Genomic DNA, 23,816 nt, shown 5'->3' on the forward strand with positions numbered 1-23,816 from the left:
CCTGGTACAGCATTTCTGGGATAAGTGGCAAGGGGTAACGGTTCTTTACAGTGATCTAGTTTAATGTGCGGTCGTCAATACAGGTCCTTAAGTCCCCTTCTTTTTTCGGCACGAGGAACAAAAGATTGGCTGCAGGGGACTTCGATGGACGGATGAATCCGTTTGCAAGGTATTGGTCTAAGTAAGACTTCAGATGAAGATTTTCAGGTTCCGTAAGAGCATAGATTCTACCACAAGGGACTTGTGCACCAGGAACAAGGTCGATTTGACAGTCATAAGGCCTGTGCGGCGGCAGGGTGTTTGCTTGGTCCTTCTGGAATACATCCTGGGAATCGCGGTATTCCTCCGGCAAGGTATTAGTTACATCCAGGGTTGATGTTGTCGCTCCGGGAGTTGCAGAAATATTGAAAGCTGGTTTCTGTTCTTGATAATAACAGGTTGGAGAGCAGTCACTGGGGAAGGTTAATTTCCTGGCCCGCCAGTCGATCAAAGGGTTGTGAGCGGCTAACCATGGCATCCCTAGTATAAGCCGGAATTGAGGTGCCTTAATGAGATCGAACTAAATGAGTTCCCGATGCCCGTCCTGGCACAGCAAGGTTATCTCGGTTGTGCATTGGGTTACAGGACCGGAAGCAATTTCTGTCCCATCTACCGTAGTCACCTTGTCTGTAGTCGGCTTAGAACATAAGGGAAGCCCCATCTCTGCAGCCAGGTCTTGATCTATATAATTCCCGAATGCTCTGCTGTCGATGTATGCCTCAACGGCATGCATTCTTGATGACCGTTGGTTATTGATTAAGATCACTGGTACTGCAAAGTGTGAGGTCGGTGGCTCGTTCCTCTCACTCGACAAACTGACCTCTACGTTTGCCGAGCTGAGTAGTTTTCCGATTTAGATTCTTTCTCTTCATCTTTTTCCGTGGCCCTGACGATCTTCCTTGGATGTTTCACCGGGCAGTCCTTCAGGAAATGCCCAGGTTTTCCACAATACAGACATAACTGTTGTTGCCTTCTTTTATCTCGCTCTTGTTTTGTTAATGGAGGTCACACCCCCCCCCCCCAATTTGCATGGGCTCCACAGTGCTTTCTTGTACTTGGGTTACATTGTCTCTAGACCGAACATACATAGCCCGAGGATCCATTTTGGAACAATCTGCTTTTTGGCCTTGCAACCGGTGGGCTAGTTGTACGACCAGATTTATGAACTCAGAACAGTCTCGAGGAGGATCAACTACTTGAGCTAGAACGTCTTTTATTTTTTGCCTCGTAAGCCCCGATGAAACAACATGGTTCTTTTGTTTTCAGGCCACCTGGCTTTGGCAACCAATCTGTTGAAAGTAGCAATGTACGTTAACAAGTCCTGATTCCCCTGTCAGAGGGAAAGGAGTTCATTGTCCACTGCTTGCTCTCGGGTATGGCGAGCAAAAAGTTTCTCCATTTCCCTCTGAAATCCCCCAAAGTCATGTAATAAAGCATCATCATGGGTCACCAATGGTACAGACCAATCTGCTGTGCTACCGCTCAGGTATGATAAAACAAAGGCTACCCGAGCTTGGTCATTTGGGAATGCTCCTGGCCTGCAAAGAAAGTGAAGGCGACACTGATTCATGAAAGCTGCATATTTCCATGGATCACCTGTAAACCGCTCCGGCGGTGCCAAAGGAACTGTTCCTGGTAGCATCATTTGTACCGGAGTAGAGGAAGTGGATGGCAGGGTAGGATTCTGCATCGTCGGGTTGCTTTCAGGCAGAGGTGTCTGTCCTGCTTGTGATTGCAAGTATTGTCTGCTAATGTCTTCTGTGCGCTCCTTAGTCACTATTAAATCTCTTCGGAGAGCGTTCGTCTCCTGTCGGGCAGAATGAACGTCGGCGCGCAGTTCTCCTATTAATTGGGCCAATTGGTCTAATTCCGAGGACTCCATGGTGCCCAGGTGGATTGGTTTGGCAGGCTTCGCGTTCTGTTACGCTCACTTGGTTCCACTGGGACGCCACCCAGCAGTTGGGACTCAGCTATCCTTCTCTGCGGTTCCCAGGTGTGACCAGCGGGAGGGTTCTGCCTGGAATACAGGTGGGCAATGTTCAAGACTGGGCAACTGGGGTAAACAGTCTCCCACCACCCCGTATACCCGTAGCCTCACACCCCTCTCGTCACCTTGTTTTTAATGCAGGTGTGTTCTCCGTCCTGCCTTCTTGGCCGGGGCGCGTTGTGCTTGGTGGGCGTTTGCGATCGAGTTACTTCACTGATGCCAACACGCTTTGAGTCTTTCAGGTAGGTCTTATTGCTGTGCTATATTATTGTCCTTGCATGCCTTTTTGGTTTAACTAATGTCTTTTCTATTCCTTAGGTGCGCGGAAGCCCAATATGTGGCATAGACTGAATTGGGTCTCGCCGGTAAGTAATGGCGTTTTTAGAGCGCCTTGATGCGGTGAGTAGGCGCTAAGCGCAGCGCTATGATGCCTTGCCTCTTGCTAACCTGTTGTCTTGTCTTCCCACAGGTCGCGGTGCTCACCCGGTGCATGAAATTCCTGAGGCGATGCTGGCCGAGGAGCGGCTTGCGAGGTAAGCTTTTCGGCACTGTTCATTAAATTGTAAAAATGTCTAATGCCTTGTTTTTTTAAAAAACAATTTTTATTGGTTTATTCAACAAACAAACAATACAAACCAAACTTGCAGTGTGCATATCAACAGCTCAGTTATACATCGCTTAATTCCCTTCACTGCTCCCCTTATCCCACCCCCCATACCGAGCCTATTACTGTCCTCATTCCGTTCCTGCATCTTATGGTAGGGTCTCCCCTTCCATAGGTTCTTCCGGGCCTTGTATTGGCCCAAACAACTCCGCTATCAATAATTTCCAGGCCATCAGGGTCTCCCCCTCCTCCTCTCCTCCTACATTGCTTGCTTCTTGCCATACCATGGCTTCTGCATCTGCCCATTTCTGTAGCTCTTTCCACACCTGGTCTGTGGCATGTCTTCCACCTCATGGCAATTCCTTTTTTCGCGAGCACATATGCTAGATCTTTCAATTTACTCACATGCTTGAGTTTCTGCGATCTGGGGAATCCGCCCAACAAACAGGCCCATACTGTACACACCACAATCTTGACCCCCCTCTCCTCTAGTTTCTGTGCTACTTCACCCCAGAAATGCTCAATGACCGGGCATGACCAAAACATGTGTACCATGCCAGCCTTTTCCTTATCGCATTTAGGCCATGCTTGTTGTCCTGCATTCTCAAACCTAGATATCCTCTGGGGTGTCATGTATACCCTATGAGTAATATACAATGGTATCTGTTTCAATCTCGCATTTCTCGACACCTTTTTATGGTATCCCTGGGCACGTTCCCACATCCCGTCCTCCATCTGGGCTCACACTTCCACTTCCCAGTCTAATCTCAGTTGTGTTCATTCATTCCCCACCTTTGACATCATCATCTCATATAATCTAGAGATCTCGTGCCCCCCCTCCGTTATATCATAAATTGTATCTATGGTATCGTCTGGTTCTTCTTCCAATGCTGTTTCGGGCCATGTTCTCCTAATTCTCTGCACCATTCTGTGATACGTAATATACTGGCCCGTATGCAATCCCGTTTCCTCCCCCAGCGCTGCAAAATATATGATGGTCCCCTCTCGCCATATATCCCCCATTGTTACTAGCCCAACCGGTTCCCTGTGGTTCCTGATTGTCATCCTAAGCTGCTCTTCTCCCCCCGCTAGTGCCACTAGTGGCACCTGCGGGGAGCATGGGAATGGGTTCTCCATCATCTGGCATGCCCGGCGCCACATCTTCCACCCAAGCATCATCATCTTAGGGTGCTTTTCCATTTCTGTCTTGGGCAGCCAGATCATCTCTTTTAAGTAAAATGGGGCACAATCATGTCCAAACAACCTGGATTTGGGGGTCACTTCATCTGAGAGCCATTTGGCGATATACTGCAGTTGGCTCGCTACATAATAGACCTCATAATTAGGCAATTTTATCCCCCTTTTCTCATAAAAGTTCTGCAGCTTCCATAGAGCCACCCTATTCCGGGTACCATGCCACAGGAAATCTCTACACATGCTGTTCAGTTTAGTGAAGAACTTCTTGGGTATCAGATATGGAATATTCCGAAAATAGTGCAGGAGCCTACGTAGTACCACCATCTTAAGCATTGCCCCTTGTCCCATCATTGCTAGGGGCAACTTCACCCAGAATTTCCTGCACTTCTCGATTTTCTCAATGGCTACCTCAGTATTGTGCCTATGCTCCTCTTCCACTGTGTGGTACACATCTATCCCAAGATACCGGAAGGTAGTAACCGCCCATGGTATTTGTAACACCGGTAACTGTCCCACAGGGATTCCCCTATAACTGCCTAACGGGAAGATACTAGATTTTTGAGGATTCACCGCTATTCCAGACAGCCCCGCATATCTCTCCATTACTTCCAGGATGTACTGGAGATTTTCCTCCAGGTGCCTCAAGTTCAGCAGCAAGTCATCCGCATATAAGGAGATCAAGTGATGTTCTCCTCCCACCTCGATACCTATAGTGTCATATTGTTGTCTGAGGTATATTGCGAGAGGCTCCAGGGGTAATATATAGAGCATTGGGGACCATGGGCATCCCTGTCTGGTGGCTCTACTAAGTTGCCATCTTTCGGATATCACTGATCCTGTTTTGACCCTGTCCAGCAGTTCACTATATAGCATCTTCTCCCACCTTATGTATCCAGGCCCCAATCCATAGCCCGCCAGGGCCGCCAGCAGCCACTGCCACTTGACCGAATCAAAAGCTTTTAGCGCGTCCAAAGACACAATTGCCATTTCGCCCTCAATCCTGCTCCCCAATTCAACAACCCGTTGGAATCGTCTATGATTATGAGTTATATTCCTATTCAGTCGGGGTGTATTAGTTTGCCAATCACTCTCTGCAGTCTGTTCGCCAAGACAGCCGTCAATATCTTGCTGTCTTGGTTCAACATCGACAGAGGTCTGTAGTAGCCACAGCTATGCACAGGCTTGTTGGGTTTGGGAAGCCGTATTATTATCGCTTCTATAGGTGACTCAGGTCATTTTCCCACCTCAAAGGCTTCATTTAACATTTCTGACTGTCTAATGCCTTGTTTCTTTCTTTTTTGCAGATCCATCGGTTCGGGAGGAGCGCTGGTTCCAGGATGCTGATCTCAAGAGCCGTGGACAGCTAACGAAGAAAGTACAGTTAAGCTGCTGCTGCTAACAATGTCCTTTTTCTCCTTTACAGATGCTGTTCTTCCGAGGTTCGCGGGTGCAGCTGAACACGGTGAGCATCACGTTGCAGAATTGCAAAGTAACGCGAAGCGTGTTATCCCAGTCGGGTGTGGTTTAAATTGCTTCAAGAAAGTAGTCCAGGTAAAATAGTTCCTATGGTACCACACCCAAAAAATACTATACCGCATGTGGATGCCTCCTTGTTGATTGATACTGAAATAAAGTAGTTCCCAATACAAGTCCTTTATCAAGTATGAGCCTGGCGCCAAAGGCGCCAGGACTGGCCCCAAGAAGGCCTAGGCCAAGTATGCCTGGTTTTAGTGGAGACCCTTCCAGGCCCATGGGCTTGCCAGGGGGTCTTCTGGATGGGAGTCGTGACAAAAACTCATATGATGAGAACATCAGAGAGTTAGAGTTACAGAAAATTATGTTGCAAAAAGAACACCTACTCGTGTCGCTGAAAGAGAAAAGCAAAACCTTCAGCATAGGAAGGGCATTTTAAAAACCTCCATGTATTCGGGTGAATGAGTGGATTTCCCCAGACTACCTGGAAGGAGGGATAGTACCCATTGGCAACAGTCTGAAGAAGAGACTGTGTTCGATCCTGCACCAAAAGCTCACAACAGGGAAAGGGACCTTGAGAGTTCATGGCAGCACAGGCGAAACAAGGAGTCCATATTCCTTGAGCAAACAGGGACTGGAGGGCCACTACCAGCACTGATTCCGAGTGTGAATGAACTCAGGTTCAGGGGTTAAAAAAAATACCAAACAAGGAAAGGGTTATGTTAAAGACCCAATCAGGCAGAGTAAGGCCATAAAGAGCTTCATGACCCCATACCACAATAATGCCAAGTATTCCATGTGGGAACATTCTGACCTTTATGAACAAATTATGTCATCATTTGAAATAAAAAGAATTGATGTTTGCCCCGGGTATGCCAGTTTCTTTGCGGGACTGGAAGATCAGATCATAGCAAATGGTCCACCTGTAAGGCAGCCATTTTAAAATACTTCTCCACTCACAGGAACCCACAAGAGGCACGCAAGGCTGCGTATAACTTACAATGTGGGGGAAGATCAGGCACCTAGGGAGTTTGCACAAGTATTAAAACATGTATATATGAGGTGAAAACGACCCTTCCTTTGGACTTGGAGATGGGATGTGGGGGCTAAAAACACTCCTCCAGCTGATAAGCAGAATGAGAGGCAGAGGAGACCCTCCGCCCAGGTCCAATCAAATGGTAGCCAGGCAGGGTATCAGTAAAATGACCCCTCTGACACTGCCACTGATGTATGTCCTTGATATAAGGGTACACACACGATCCCGGGTTATGTGTACACTCCCCTGGCACAAAGGGAGGGGGGCAATCAGGTGAGTACTTCCCTGGGAAATTTCCCTCCAAATTTCCCACCATAGAGAAGTACCGATTCAGCTTCCAACCTACATTTTTCAAACATGTACCCTCAAAATCCCAACTTCCAAAACAATTTTCCTCCTACTCCCTGAACCAAGGACAAGGGAGAATCAGGACTGAAAATTATGGGGGAAATTACCCAAGCTACTTCACTAGAAGGGACAGTTACCCTTTTAAGGAGCAGCAGAGGTATGAGCAGAGACCTCCCTGAAACCAAGAGAAAGTTACCCAACTGGGGGGACAGGTTCAACAATTGACTGATGACCTGGGGCACATGCTGAGGACTCAGTCAAACCCTCAACCTAACCATGCTTCCTAGAATCCCCCAACACCTGGGTCTGATGCACTGGTGGGGGGGCCATGACTGAAGGAAAGCTCCGACAACCAACAGGTTTCTGAGGATGGGGCCCTGGTCAAATGGAGATGCCAAGCCTTTGAGGAAGCTTCCTTTCCTACAAGAACAGAGCCCCTGGAAACCTCAAAGCCTAATAGGGACTCTTCCACCCCCTGGAAGTTAGAATCCAAAGAGCAGAGGGTAAGAAGGACAAGTCAAAGAAACCCCCACTTTGTGGGAATGAAAACAAGATAATTCCCTTTGAGAGAGAAGACACTCAGAGGATTTTTCTCTTTCAGGAATGGGGGGATTTCTCCCAAAGAAAAATGGGTTCTAAGAGACTGTGAATCAGACACGGGAGGTAGAGAGACCAACCTACATCGAGAGATTCCTTGACCCCAACCGTGCGAGCCAGCTCATACATAGACTATAGAGGTATCTTCTCCACAAACAGGTTGCCAGACCAAGGAGGACAGCAAAGAATTTGGGGAGAAAGAGGATCCCTCAACTAGGCAAATTGCCAGATGTAAATTTCTTCCTACAGGTCTCCGATCTCCAACCCGGAAAATCATCCAAGATCATACCGTGGCGGAGTTCAATATTAAGAAAATGTCCTCCAAGCTGGCAAATAACTCACACATTCTTTTTACATTCTTTTTACTCTTGAGGGCAGATTCTATGCCCCACTCAAGGTACAGGGCCTGTGTGAATTATTAGCTCTGGTCGATATTGGATCCCAAGATACTCACCTGTCCAAAAAGGCTTTCAACCAACTGAATTTAGGAAGGGGGAGAGTCACCAGATTCCCCTCATGCCTCTTTCGGGACAACTCCAAAGTTTTGATTGGAATGATATTTCCTTGGAAGGGACTGCGGATCTAGATATATAAATTGGGCAACATTGTTTAAAACACCCGGTGATAGTCAGAGGGGATGATTTCCTTCATAGGTTATCACCTCTGATCGATTGCGTGAACCAGGTCCTCTGAATCCAGACTAACCAGCCCATCAGACTAAAGAGAAATACAAATCATGCGAGTCTGAATGGCACCTGTCATCTTATTCACCGGCATGCCGATCAATTGGAATTTCACTTTCAGAACAATCAAATCCCAGAAATCCACATCATCTCTGTTGGAGAACAAACTGCTGATGGGAACTCTTCTCAACTCTTGAAAATCAACCTTTCTCCCAGTTGCACGTGGTATTCCACACTGGAAGGGAACACTTTGAAATGTTATACCAGTCAAAAATTAGAAGAACCACTGAATCCCTTAAAAGAGGATGATGAAAAACCAGCTCAAAGTCTCACCGGCATTCAGGAAAAGGGTGAACACTTACTTATTTTTACCAATTCAGATAAACGAGGAAGAGGAGCCAGTGCTCAGCAGAGTATGCCTGAATAATGGAAAAAGCTTCATCAGAGAAGGATTATTCAGGAAAGTCCCAAATGACCAGACCATTCCCACATTGAAGTTGACAGATAAATGGGAAGTGTATGCTAAAGGTTTCCATTGGAAATAAAACTATAGAACACAATTCTTGGGTCGTTAGAGATATCCCTTCTGACCTTTATTTGGGAAATTAAATTCTAAATCGATTCGAAATTAGTCTAGATTCGATCAACAAAGTATGGTTACGACATGGTGTAACCCAATGGGCTTTGACAACGCAGAAAGAACATTCCAGTCAGCTCAATTACTGCATTATGTGGTTGAAGTTCAGGTGGGAGAATCCCAGGACAGAGGCAACAATTCACCATTCCCCTCAAAATTAAGTGAGGACAGAACCTCAAACATAAGGACGCCTATGTAGACGTCAACACTTACCTCCAAAAACAAGGTTTATATTTACATCCAACCCCTTTAGTGGATCTAGAACATGACACCATTCGAATATTGGTGGATAACAGTGACCCTCAAGGTATTACTTTGGGCACGTACACATATATTGGACTGGTGGTTGATGCCCAACACTATTCTGTTGATTTGGGTAATGAAATAATTAGACCAATTCCTCACTACTGTTTCGATGTCATTGACAGTATTACTCCAGAATTTTTTTATACCCGTCATGTGGGGAATTTCTTGGTGTACTCTTCATGCCTTTATGGGGTTTAAAGAGGTAACCTCTGACATCATGAAGGACGAGGTGGTATTTAGAGTAAACAACAACTACCTCGAATCTAAGGAACCTCATGTCCAGGTAGAAACCATCAAAAGAGATCTCTCCACACAACTGGAGAATACCGTTCAAAGATACAAGCCTGGGGTCTTTCGAGGTTTCAGGCAGATGGTCGAGAAACAGATCAATCTCTCTGACACCTGTGAGAATGAGGAGCAGAGACAGAACCTGAAACATGTGTTTCAGTAGATTCATATGAATTTGGACATACATCTATCCATTCAAACACCATACCCACGGATCCAGAGATGGCTCCAGTATTTGTTAAACAATACCGGTTTCCTCTCAAGTCCATGGATTCACTCACAGAGAATATCAAGAACTTGGAATCCCATGGGATAATTTATCCGATCCACTGTACCTTTAACAAAATGGTACTGGGGATACTAAAACCAAATGGGAAATGGTGACTATGTGCAGACATGAGGGAGTTGAACAAACGGTTACTGGATATTACCTGTGAGTAGGGAAAACCAATACAAGCTTGTCTTTACCTTTGAGGGGAAGCGATATACACAGACTCAAACATCCTTTGGATTTATAAACAATGGAAATTAGTTCAGTATCTTTCAGCATAAAACCATGCCTGATTTGGGAAAAAGGGGAAACATGGCCTATGTAGATGATGCATTGATCAAGAGCTCAAGCCTGGAAGAACATATTGAAGAGATTTGCTACATTCTGGGCCAGTTGAAGAAAGCCAGACCAAAACTGTCCTTTCAGAAGGCACAGTGGTGTAAGACTGGAGTGACAAGTTTGGGGCACAAAGTCACCCCTGAGGGTCTCAACCCCCAGGCAAAGAAGGTGGTAGCCTTATTGAAATTAAAAGACCCTATTACTCTGTGAGAATTGAGCAGCCTTCTTGGACTCACTAATTATAGTCAAAAGTTAATTGAAGACTACACAGAGATCACTCGATCCTTGGTACATTTATTAAAAGCCAGAGTTAAGTGGGAGTGGGGTCTGAAGCAATCTCAGGCAATTAAACAACTGAAAATAAGCCTTTCCTAAGCTCCTTGTTTGGCTAACCCCATCAAGAATAAGGAGTTATTTTGGAGATGGGGTGCTTAGATACCTGCCCAACAGCACTGTTGTACCAAAAGCATGACAAGGTCAACAGTTATCACTTATGCGAGCAAAACTTTGTCCTCTGTGGAGGAAAGATTCAATGACTGCAAAAAGGCACTCCTGGGAATGGTATGGGCATTACAAAACTTCTGTCCATTTATCCAGGGGGAGCACATCATCGTAGAATGGTTTAGTTTTAAAATAATAGTGTAGGAAGCAGTTGAAACTTGAACTTCAGTGCAATGCACGATCCCTTAAACAGCAGGCACACTTGTTTGGGGGTTTGCATTGTGTGTGGGAGGGGACATGGCAACAGGGTTTGTGGGGAGTGTGCAACAGGCCAGCAGGGAACATGATTTCACTACTTCTTTTCATACACTTCAACCACTGGAATCTTCTAACTCAAGGATTCGGGAACTTGCATAATTGTGTTCAAGAAAACTGCCTTGAGGTCGAAAGTATGATGGCCAAAGACAATTTGGAAAAGTACCTAACTTCCCTACACAAAGTCTATGAAGAAGATACTTGCCTGGGGATGCCCACATTTTATGTGGATGTGTGCTCTTACCATGCTGGCAATAATGGGGGAAAAGTGCTAGTGGCTGGCATTAGGAATGCCTGGGTGAATGATACCGTGGAGCCCTCTGCTGGCTACAGAATAGGACCCCAAAGTAATCAGGTGGCAGAGTTGATGACCATTCACTAAGCCATGCTCAGTGCAGTACACCACCAACTCAAAGAACTGGTGATCATCACCTACTCTGACTATGTGACAAATGGGTTAGTGGGACACCTGATAAACTGGAAGAATAGAGGCATTCTTTGTGCTAACAATAAACCATTAAAACATGGAAAACTGATCCAGTCTATTGATGACCTGATGGTCTCCAATGGGATGACCATACATTGAAAAAAGATAAGCGGTTTTTCCAAAATAGAGGGCCCGGAAAAGACTGGGAATGACCTGGCAAACCAGTTGGCTAAAACTAGAGCCCAGCAGAGAGATTTCATAGATTCAGAATCCCTTCTGGGTAAAATCCAAGTCACTAATGTAACAAGGTCTCAAACTTGTGCCAACAGTGAACTCTCACCTGCTCAGTGGAGTAAAGACACCCCAATACAGATTTGATCACTGCACAAAAAGAGGACCCTATTATTGGAAAATTCTATCAATACATTGAAGACCCAGTGAGTTATCCTCTAACAGAATTGGATTACACCAGTAAAGAGGATCTCCAGGTGTGGAGGACATTTTGCAAAATGTTTTGAATCCAAGGCGGTTTGTTGATAAGAAGATCCCTATCTGGATGTGACGAGTGGGTGGTACGTACCTCATTCCGAAGATGGATGTTGAATAACGCCAATGACACGGCCACTGCTGATCATAGGGGTTTTTACACAACATTGGAAATCTTGCGAGAGGTTGTATACTGACCATACATGGGCCAGGAACTCAACATATATTTAAAGGTGTGTCTTGTGGGTGCATAATGTCATCCAAATTCCCCCACACACTGAGATCCCCTACAGAAAAGAGGAATGACACTGCTTTGGTTAGATTTGCAAGTCAATTTCATCGGGCCAGTGATGTGCTCCTCTAAAGGAAACAAGTACATGTTGATCATAACATGCTTGTTTACAAAGTGGGTAGGATGTCCCCCTGCCCCGAATTGTACGGCAGAAACAGCTGCTGTGCTATGTTCAACCACTTCTTCTCTTATTTTGGCCTACCACAAAGGATTGAGTCGGACCGAGGAAGGATGACCAAGATGTGGGAGATTCTAGGGGTAAAAAGAAAATTCTACATCGCCTACCGCACAGCATTGAGCAGAGGGGTTGAGAGATATAATAAGACTGTTGTAAGTATACTGAAGACGTTTGTGGCTGTCTCTGGACCCAGTTAGGACATTCGATAACCACTTGTCCTGATGGCTATTAGGTCTATACCATCTTCTGCAACTAAAATGCCTCCATTTGAGATGATGACCGGATGTAAAAAATTGTGTTACCTCAGCATTTGCTCTATAGAATCCAGGATCAGATGCTGATAAATGCAGTACATTTAGAACCTAAGGGACCACCTCCAGCATGCTCTTTCTTATGCGCAGCGCAGAGTAGAGAAGTTGGCTGAAGGGATGAAATCATACTACAACTTGAAGACCAGGAACAAGGAGTATGAGATAGGTGACAAGGTTTAACCTGGGGCATGCTCCATCAACTAATTTGACAGCCTCAAGACAAAAGGAAACTGCATTTGGCTGACTGAGGATTAAAGGTGCAGCGTATTGAACACATTGTGGACTGGCAGAGAAAAGGACAGAGGTTCATTTTCAAAATGCAAAACATGAAAACGGTGTTTCCTTTGATAAAAAAGAGAGACCATGGATAAGTGTGCCTTCTGAAGTCTGAAACCAGTAACATGGAAACTGAAACTACACTGCAGAAGTAGATTTAATGGAACTTTTTTTTAGAAAAAGGGTAAGTTTGCAAAATCAGAAACAGTTACCATGGAAAGGTGTGCATTTTGCAGTTTAGAACAATGAACACATAGAAAACAAATCTCCATTTCCAGAGTAATATGAATATATATCAGTCTGTAAAGATGAACATTGATGGCATGATACAAGAGAAATCTACATATGACTTGAGGGCAAATATTAAAGTAGGCCACATGTGTAAAACGAATTGCAACTTTCAAAAACACCAGTTTTCTGTGTCTGAAGAAAAGCTGGGCTAGCCCAAAATAACATTTCTCATGAGTTTCGAAGGCACAGGCACTGATCACCTTCCCCCCATCACAGGCAACGCTTAAAGCTCTGCTCAGCTCTCTATCTGAAAGCCAATGGGCCTCATTACAAGTCTGGCGGTAACCATACCAGTAAAACCGGCGGTTGCTGCTGGACTTGTAAACAGTTACCGCCACCTAGCTTCCCGGTAACACCGGGACATTACAAGTCCCGGCGGACCGGGAGCTAAGTGCTGGTAATATGTTCTTCTCCATTCCCATAGATTCCTAATAGAATGGGGACCACAGAAACACTGCCACTGGTAATAACGGTGCCAGTGCTTTTGTGAAAGTCTTTGGGTGGGTGCAGGTCCACCCAGCAAGTCAGACATGCCGGGCGGGAGGGCACCCGCCCACCAGACTTGTACTTTGCCGGTCCAAAACAACAGTCCTGGTGAGCTTACCGGTACCGTTGTTTCTGGACCGGCAAAGTTGTAATGAGGGCCAATCTCTTTGAAGCCACAGCAGTGGCTAGGAAGGAATGTATGGGATTGAGGTGCTAAACAACTGTGTAAATAAAGGTGGGCCTTAATAGGTTATACTCCGAGTAATTCCTGGTCTCTGCTTGGAGATAATGATAGCAGACCTTTCCCTGAGGGATTTCCCATGAGCATAGGGGTGGAGCTGTCCTCGCTCCTCTTAAAGATAAGTAACAGATGGTCCATTAGCTCTGGGAGAAAGACTGTAAATCATTTTTTTGCAACAACTGTGTCAACAAAATAAGCAGATGGCCAAGTCAGATGTGAAATTTGTTGTATTATTCGGTGGATAATATTATGCATATCAGAGCGTGCCATAGGTTTAGTGGGACGATCAAATTTTGTTAATTTTCTCAGGAAGCATAAGTCATGTAATAATGGTTCAAATATCATTAATACGATTATGCACAGATCTATCTGTAGTGACAACCTTCCTAAAACTCGACTTTTGGAACAAGAGTTGCCACCAGAACTGTGATTATGACTTCCCAGAAAATGTCACAAAGCTGTGATTTGGGGAGATAGTAGCCTGGTGAATTATTTAACTGCATGTAACATTTTGTGACACTGACTTTTATCATTTTTGATTAGTTCATGAAAAATGGACATTCAAACTTGGAATCTCGTGCTGTCACGGGACTCATTTCATTAAGTCTGGCATGATCAGACAAAGCCAAAAATATATTTGATAGGCTGTTTATTTGTAAGTTAACGTTTTTTTGCCATGTTGTAGTTTTTCACTACATATTTGAGACTGGCAAAATGCTATCCCAGATGGGTGGAGTCATACATTCACAGGAATGATGCCTTATAACTACAGGAACCAATAATTGCTATGGGAGTCACAATAGAGGTCCATCCCAAATCAAGAGCCAATAAGATGGCACATCCTAATTTTAATAATTTGGGTTGTGATTATGAGTTTATAATGACGCCCACCATGGAAATATGAGAGCGCTGTCTGAGTTGTAATTACTGGCAAAATTGCAGGCGGAAACCAGGGAAGGACTAAAATCTGTCTGGGATCTATACAAGGATAGGAAGATAAAGGGATTAATGCTGGAAACAATTCTTGACTGAACCTGGAGAGGCTTCTAACCAAGTCTTGATGTTTCCCCCGAGTATCCAGAGGTCTTGGGGGCTTTTCCTGAGTGCAAACCCCAGAGATTCTATGTAAGTAAACTTGTCCAACCAACCCAAATATTGTGGGGATATGTTTGATTTAATAGTGTTCCCAATATTGATTGGGTGGGCAGACTAAGTAGCTCCCTAGCCTAGCATTTTCATACCAAATAATAATTTGATTAATTCCCCCATAGCGAACTAAGGCTAGGGGGATTTTATTGAAATTCAAAATCAGCATTGCTCCCAGAGTGGATAAAAATAAAGTCTTTTAAAGTAATTGGGTACTCCTATTTCTCATTGCTAACTCCAAAATTCCCCATGGGGAAAGTGGTAATTGTCAAAATGAAATTCCTAACTGTTCGCCATTCATCAGACCCCGCCTTAAAGAAGAGGGCTGCTGAATGTAAACTGAATAGGTGGGTGTTTGTGCTGGGGCAGAAAAGTGTCTTGCCAAATTAAATAAAGTGAAGTTTCTGACTGAAAAGCATACTCTCTACTGAGAGTGGGAAAGTGACTCCTTGTAAAAGTGGGATTCTTCATGGCATGTGGTGAAGGAAGAAGGTTTCTATATGTATGAAAATGGTTTTGTTTTTAAAAGTCTGTTGTGCTCCAACACTGCTAGCATTTCCAAGTGCGCATGGAGATTACAAATAAAGAGCGCTGCATGCGTGAAACTGCTTTTGCATGTTATTTAAATTCAATTGCATGTAAAGTGTATTGCTATGGGTATGACCCAGTCATGTTTCAAAGTGCACTTTGTTATAAAGTAAAATCCATGCAAAGTATATTGTGGGGTTAAAGAGTCTGATCTGTGATCTATGTAAAGAAGCACAGTACAGTCTTAGTATTGAATGTATACGATGTGCACGCAAATAAAATGAGAGGTTGACAGCATTGTTTCACCCATGGCTTAAGATAAATGCTAGAGAAAATGGAGTGGTTGGCCAACTTAACATTCATATGTATGTCTCTGGTTTTTTATAGATATGTGGAGATAATTTTGCAATAACACTGGTACACTCCGTAAGATACAGGGTTGATGTGTCCTGAAGAACGCCTTGCACAATCGGCTCAAATATCCAAGAATAACGAATAGTCTATTTGTGTGTCTACGAAGAAGGCTGGAAACAGATTCACTCATGTCGACACAATGTATATGGGGACCCTGCAAATAGTCGGATATAAACTGCACCTTGCAAAGTCACCCATGTGTTACTAACATCACTTGAAATTCAATGTATTCAAGCAGTGAACATTAGGACAAAAAAGTGTTAAATGAATTGTTTGCCTATTAATTTTGTTTTATGTTGTCTAAATTTGCAAACGTGACCTGTTGCTCTTGTTTTAATGCATGAGTAATTACTAAATAAAATAAGAATATATTTTTTGGAACCACCTTTCTCCCCATCTTTTTACATTTGTTGATAAAGATGTGGCTATAAGCACATTAAAGTTGTTACATAGTTCTGTCACCTCCAGTGCCTACATCTTGAGGTAGCTCGGTGGGACCCCTCCTGGTCTCTTTCCTGTGATCTATGTTATCCTAAACCAACTGGTGTTTTCAATTTGTGTGATAAGAGAATTGTTAGGAAAGATAAGCATTCGGGCCATGAAGTGAGGTGGCGTGATTTGTGATTTTGTACAAATATAAATGTTCTTCTTCGTTAATAAACACATATTCTTCCTATACACTGGCCTGGTTCTTGGCTTATTTATTGCTAAAGTGTGAGGGATCTCTGTGGTTCTTTATGAATCACTACTGAACTATATTGAACATAAAGGGAATATTGCTGTGGCGCTTTTGATTGTGGAGGGAAAGAATTCCCTGCCTTGATTGTTGCCACATAAGTATCTCCAAAACCTGAACAAAAAGTAAAACAGTGTTCACCAAGGCATTTAAAATATGAGGTACAGTTGTAGCATTTTATTATGTGGCTGCCCTGGCCTCGGATACAGGAGATTGTTGCATTTCAATGCATTGATATGATATGATATGTTATATGATATGATATGGCATTTGTACACAAGTGTTTCAAGGCGTGACGAGGCAAGGGAGGGGGAACAGAGGGAAGACAGACAACGATCTTACTAGGCCAGGTGTCATTCAGATTGCCAAGTGCAAGCGAAGGGGGAAAGAAGAAAAATGCGGGGGCGGGGGAGGGAAAGTGCAGTACATGGGATAATAAAATAACGATAAATAAAAGAACGGCCAGCTGGGGGCAAGTGCAGGGTGAGTGCAGACATGTGTGCTGGTGGGGGGACTGTAGGGATACAGAAAACAGTCCCCGGGTGCCAGGGAGGCAGTGCAGATGTGCAACTGGCAGGGCTTGGGCCCTAGATCAGATGGGTGGCCAGGTAACCAGTATAGTCTGAGTATCAGCCAGGACTTCAGCAGGGGAAAAGGGGGAGAAAGCAGAAGCAAAGAGGAAGGTTTTAAGGTGCTTCCGGAACCATCACTTTCACCCCCCACTGTATTTCTCATCTTGTACATGTGTTCCCACCTCAGCGATAGCTAACAGCTGTCAGTTTTACAGTGAGTGTTCAGCCTGGGAGCTGACCCTGCCCCGTTCCTGCCCCTTTCCTGTACTAAGCTTACTTGACTCCTGGGAACACCGCCCTCCCCTCTCAAGGGGGTCTGCCTATGTTTGCTCGCCTGCCCCTTTTTTCCTGTCACCAGCCACTCTGCACCCTGGAACAGTTGGGTGGTAACCTTTGTGTCCATCCTGGATGTTTGCCACCCTTTCATGTCCCTGCCCCCTTCTTTCTTGTTCCCTTCATCCCCGTTCCTAGACAGCTGTGGAGAAGGAGGCTGTACATCCACCATTGTGACCATCCTGAGATGTTTGCCCACCTGCCACCTTCATGCCTTTGCCTCTACTTTCTCTGCCCCTGCTATTCCTGCAGCTGACTCACACCCTGACACAGCCCTTTCTAATCTGCATCTTTCTATTTCCAACACCATGGACATCCTGAAGCCTACCTTCAAGTGCAATTCTTGGTATGATTCTGACCTCGCCATCCTGGAACGCAAGTGCAGGGTGTCTGAGAGGAAGTGGAGGGCTTCGGGCACATCCTCTGACAAACTGGCCTGCTGCCTGCTCCAAAGGCAATACAGAGTCTCTGTCCTGTCCAAGAAGAGAGCACACATTCAATTCTGCCTCTCTGTGGTTTCCGACAACATGAATTCTTTAAAACCTCCAAGGAATGGTCCAATCCTGTTGAAGGGTCTACCTCTCCTGTTCCCTCCCAATCCCTCTGTACAGCTCTGGCCTCTCACTTCTTTGCTAAAACTCAGGACATGCAGTCTTCTATCTCCTCTTCCTCGCCCTCTTCCTCTCTCTGCCCTCATTTGGCCCTCTCTCCCTCTCCTCCTCCTTTCTCCACTTTCATGCTGACAACGGTCAAGTGGCACAGCGAGTAGAGCGCTCGCTTTGACATCTGTGCAGAGCTTGCTAACGCAGGTTCGAATCCCGGCAGGGCCAAACTCAGCCTTTCATCCTTCCGAGGTCGATAAATGAGCACCACACACCGTGGGTAATAATAAGCAGCGCTCAGATACCTGAGGGTTCGTAGCGCTATATAAATGCCAAATTATTATTATTTATTATTATTTTTTATTAACGCCTGATAAGGTTTCTAAACAAGTCTGATCTATGAAAGTGGCATCCAAACAGGCACTCCCCAGCTCCTCCAGAACCATCAACAACCATATTGACACCCTTGCTACAGCCTTCGCCAATTTCTGTAATCACTCTTTCACCACTGGAATGTGCCCATCTCCAATTATGCATTCCCTTCTACACCCCTCCTCAAGAAGCCATTTGCCGATCCTACCTACCCGGCAAACTATCCCCCAATCTCCATAATCCCTTTTCCCTTGAAAACTCTTGGAAAAGCTGGCCATCTCCCAGCTTACTCTCCACACTGAATCTGTTGGTTGTCTCCATGACCATCAGTCTGGCTTCAGAGCCGCCAGAGGCATGGAAACTGCTCTCCTGAACATCCGAGAAGCTCTGCTCTATAACCCTGATTCCAGCATTCCTTCTGTCCTCAAACCTCCTTGATCTTTCCTCTGCTTTCAACATGGTCAACCACGCCATCCTGATCATTCGACTCTGTGAGAACCTCTGCATCACGGATCAGGCCCTGGAGTGGCTAACCTCCTTCCTCTTGGAACGCCCCTCCCAGGTCCAACTTGGTGCCTTTCTCTCCAACACCTCTCTCTCTCTGCCTGTGGAATTCCCCATAGCTCTATCCTCTCACCCTGGTTTTTCAGACTCTACTTGGCCCCTTTCCCAACCTGATCTCTGGCTTCTCCTCTAACTTTCAGTGTTATGCAGATGACAATCAGCTTTCCTTCAGGCACACCTCAGCCTCCTCTCTCGCTCATTCCTGACTATCTATCCATGATTCAGGATTAGTGCGCCTCCAACGATCTCTGCCTTAATGCCAGTAAGACAGAGCTCCTTCTAATACGGGCCCCTGCTTTCCCTCCCTCACTCTGGCTTCCCACTTAGGGCCCTCTACATTCGCCTTCCTGTGAGGCATAAAACCTTGGTGTCATCTTTGACTCCCCTCTCTCTTTCTCTCCTCACATCTTGGATGTCGCCAAGAAGGCCGACTACCAGCTGCACCTCAACAAAGGGACTCTTCCCGGTCTCACTTTCCCCCAGATGCTCACTGTCTCCAGAGCCCTGGTACTCTCTAGGCTGGACTACTGCAATAGCCTTCTTCTACTTTCTGCCCTCTGCAACTAATCCAGAACAGGAATGCAAGACTTATCCTTGGCTTCAAGCCCAGGGACCATATCTCTCCAGCCCTGAAATCTCTCCATTGGCTCCCGGTGGCTGCAGGAATCAAGTTCAAGATCCGTTGAATTGTCCACAAGACTTTCTTGGGCTGGGGCCCACACTACATCCAACGCTCTCTTCCCAAATGCCTTCCTTCTCGAGCCCTTTGCTCAACTACCTCCAACTCTCTAAGGATTAGCCGCTTCTCCAGACAGAGAGTGAGGGGTAGATCTCTCTCCTCTGCAGGTGCGTCCCTCTCCTCTAGAATGGCCTCCCTGCCCCAGTCAAACTTGATCTGGGCCACCTGATGTTCTGAAAGCAGCTCAGGATTTTCCTCTTCTCCTCCGCTTTCTCTCTCTCCCTCCCCTGCTGACCTACCTGACCTACCTATCTGCTGTACTGACTAGTTGCTTGGCTTCCCTCAGAGTCTCACTGGGTAACAGGCTCTTTCTTGATCAGTCACCCTTGCACTGCCTCCAGGCTTACCACGGGATGTAAATGTAAACTTACAGTCCTTTGTTCTCCTTGCACTACGCAGAGCAGCGTTGTCCTGGCTGCACTTACACAGAGCATTGCTGCCCTGTTTTCCCCTCCTCTCTCCCTTGCACCCCCCCTCCCTTTCCCTTGCACGTCTCGTTCTTGCACTGGCATGATCTGAATGACACGAGGCCTAGTAAGATCATTTGTCTTGTCTTCCCTCTGTCTTCCCTCCCTTGTCTTGTCGTGCCTAGAAACACTTGTGTACAGGCGTGTTATAAATGTCTTATCATATCATATATCCTATCGTTGGTAACTCCACCCCCTTCCTGGGACAGCTTTGGAGGAGGGGGAGGCGTTCCTGTATGTGGCAGCCTACCCCCTGCCCCTTGAACCCCACCCTTTTTCCTGTCACTTGAACCCTGGGAACTAGCATAACCTCCTTTCCCTTTCTATCACTTGGACAGCTGTGGTCATCATGGCCCTGCCCTCTTCCTCCTGGGACCATGTGGGTGGGCTCTGCAGGAGTGGAACAACAGCCTTATAAGTATACAGAGAACCAGTACTAGCTGCAGTGCTGGATGTGTGGCAGGATGCCGGGGAACTACAGAGACCCAAACAGGTAAACTGTGGGGTGCATTTACAGGCCCTAGGCAGAAATCCCTGTCACCTCAAAAAAACGCATTTAAACATTGCCACGAAAAACGGCTGTGCTATGCTTTCCCTGGCACGTGTGTGGCAAGCATTAGAACATTTCACCAAGCACAGCTATGCGTTTGCTTTTCTTTCATCTGAACAATAAGAAGTTATGGCCTACATTCAAAAACAGCCCTACGTTTGTTGTTCTTGCATCTAAATAACAAGAAGTTACGCACTGCATTCAAAACGGCCCTCATTCATCTGAATACCAAAATGTTATGCACTACATCAAAGTTATGCACTACATCCAAAACTGACTTGTTTTACTGTTAAATCACATGAGGGGCAAGGATTCCAACATTGCAACCCGACACCACTTTTTTTTTCCCTTTCATGTGAACAGCAGCGCTCTAAAACACTGCAAATGAAAAGAAATGGCTTGGCTTTTGTTTTTATTCTGTGTAAAATCAAAGAACCCTGTGCAGGGGACCTACCCCTCCGTGTCAATGGACCAACAGCAGATGCAAACTCACTCAAAAGGGACAAATGAAAGAACTTCATGACCTTCAGAACAGCATTTCAAACAGAGGAAAAACGGCTTGCACATGTGTGAAATAAAGAAAAACTACTTTAAAAGCCACTGTGAAAAGATAGCTATGCTCGTACAGAAAATGTCAGTGAAATATGATGTGGGTGGGGTGTTGACTAAAGCTGTGTACATTATGTTTTCCCCCACAAGACTTCATCACCTTGGAAGAGGCTCAGAATACCAGAAAAACAGTTTTTGGGCACAGGCACAAAACTCAATTGAAAGCCTTGCTTCCCATTGGAAGTCGCATCTATAAGTGAACTATTCCACAATAACATGTGATGTGACTGAGGGCGTCATAATTCCCTGCTCTACCAGACTGGACGGCAGTACTAGCAGGCAGGATAAAGAAAGCAAGTGTGGAGAGAGCATGACCAGGAAGTGTGAGTTCCTCCTTCACCCACTACCAAGGACAAACTGACAAATGTCAATGGGTGTAATATAATTCTTTGGTCACCAGCTGTGGGGGATGAAGCACCACCCTCCCATATGTGACAGGTCCTCCAATTTGACATTAAAGGATTGATTCATTTTAGGCATTTTTCGCAGCACTCAGAATGAGAAGTAATTTCGTTTTCTGCCATTTTTCCATGTGATTTCCAGCCAGTTGTTTAGAGACTGAGTGCATGTTCCTAGGACTTTGTGGACTGTAACGCTAGTAAAGACTAGTTTCTGGCTAATTTAAAAATGTGACAAGCATGTAATTTGATGGAAAGTTGGAAAATTAGATTATGAACATGCTCAATCATTTGCAGAGTTATAACTGTTATATATTTTATGAAAAGGACAAGACTGCGCCAAAGGGCCATGCTACCTTGCACAGAGTTGGCGACTGGCTTACCCAATTCCCTACGACTAACTGAAACCGAATATCTATTTCTTTATGGTGGTGTCTAGTATAAGTATGAAGTTAGGAAACATTTTTTGCTAAAAAAGTTAACAAGAAACAAAGAACTGTAATAAATGCCAGCAAACAGACAGATGGTGCTCCCTCCCCTCAAACCGACGATGCCAGGGGGCAGGGAGGTGAAGGGAAGATTGTTCTATCAGAGGGTAGGGGAAATCTTAGAATACTCCCCCTAGATTGTAAAGTGAATGATGTAATTTGGGCTGTATAAGGGGGGACTGTACTAGACACAGACACACAGAGACACACACAAGAATTCCGGGGAGACAGGAGAAGGAGAACGGAGAGGAGGTAGCTAAAACATACCAAGGAGAGTGCAGAGACCAAACCCCTTGCCTAGCAGCCCAGAGTGTCCTGAGATCCAGGTGGCTGTCCAGAATCCCTTCTAGGAGAGTGCAATGACCAGACCCCTTGCCTAACAGTCCAGAGTTTCCTGGGATCCAACTGGATGTCCAGAATCCCATCCAGAAGAGTGCAGAGACCAGACCCCTTGCCCAGCAGTCCAGAGTGTCCTGAGATCCAGCTTGTTTTCCTGGATCCTAAACCAAGGCTAAGTAGCAAATAACACCAGCCCCTAATTGCATAATCTTTTCCTTTTTGCAACATAACCTCATTGAAAATCCCACTGAAAATCCTATTAGAAGTCCTAAATTGCCAGTATAATTCATTCACTTTCCAAAGAAGAATCTGAATTCACCTTCGTCTCTATATGTCCTTAGTATCATTTTGAAATAAATCAATTAATTCCCCATTGAAATTCACATTCAAAATTGTTGCCATTCGAAATCAACAATCTTGTTGACTGTTTTTATTAACTATAGCCATTAAAGTATAGCCTCAATAGAATTAGTCTCTGTGCACTGAAAATCGAATTTGCCTGTGTATTGTGTGCATTACCCCACAAACTCCTAATTTGCTCTGTCCTATTGAAAACCCCAAACCATAGTCCCATTGAGAGCATTCCCTTTTGCCTAGAATCCTATCAGTTATGTGCCTCTGTCCTTGTCTTTGAGAACTAATTTCCAATTTTGAAAGCTAAACCCTTTCCTTAGCTACATGTCATTGTAAAACCCATTTAAAATGAATTTCCATTTGCCGTTTGTATTTTTTTCCTTTCGCATTTGCTTTCTCCCCAGAATCGATTTTCCTACCTCATTTCCACGTTGTTCTGTGTACTGATTAGTAGTCTCTAAGCTTCCCTATCTCCCCAAAGGTAGCAACTCGGATTTCCTTTTGTTCTTTCCTCTAGCAGTTGTGAGTAGCCGTGTGAGTAATAAGCAAAATCCGATTCTGCTGTTTTGCTCCAAAAAATTTCTTTCGGACTTCCCATCTTGGAGTGGTGGGCTTTATTCCAAATGCGACTTTTCTCTCTTTATCCTTACTCTTTGACACTGCCTTCCATTCAAAGGAATTAAGTTAGCTGATGTTTGGGGGTGCGTGTTGCAGGGGGTGGAGTGCAAGTGCTAAACCTTGATTCTATCACCTGATTAAAAACTCTTCTTTTTCCTGTTATGACATTAAAGATCAGTGTAAACTGTGCTAGGATATCAGAAACTAACTGGTTGGTAGGAATCATTGCATTTGTGTTGCCACATATTAGTAGCTGTTGTATTTTGAATATTTTTTCTTTTTCATTAAATAATGAATTGATAAATATCTTATTAATACACACCGGCCTGGTTCCTAGTCCATTGTGACAGAGGGTGTTTGTGAAGGTTGGGTGTGAGACAGGTTAGAGGCCTACTCAAATAAAAGAACCTGTGGTTTATTAAAAATAAAACGCGTTAT

General features: G+C 45.0%; 1 long non-coding RNA gene across 1 annotated transcript in view; it reads left to right on the forward strand.

Annotated features, from left to right (window-relative positions):
• The window catches only part of LOC138581945 (uncharacterized), a 154,382-nt gene extending 138,098 nt beyond the window's left edge, over positions 1–16,284 (forward strand). The window contains exon 3 of the long non-coding RNA XR_011304895.1: positions 15,611–16,284. This is a non-coding gene — a long non-coding RNA (uncharacterized lncRNA). The remainder of the gene's footprint in view (positions 1–15,610) is intronic.
• Positions 16,285–23,816: the final 7,532 nt, after the last annotated feature.

This window comes from Ambystoma mexicanum, chromosome 3q (genome assembly GCF_040938575.1).
Source record: "Ambystoma mexicanum isolate Mex_15411 chromosome 3q, UKY_AmexF1_1, whole genome shotgun sequence".
NCBI lineage: Eukaryota > Metazoa > Chordata > Amphibia > Caudata > Ambystomatidae > Ambystoma > Ambystoma mexicanum.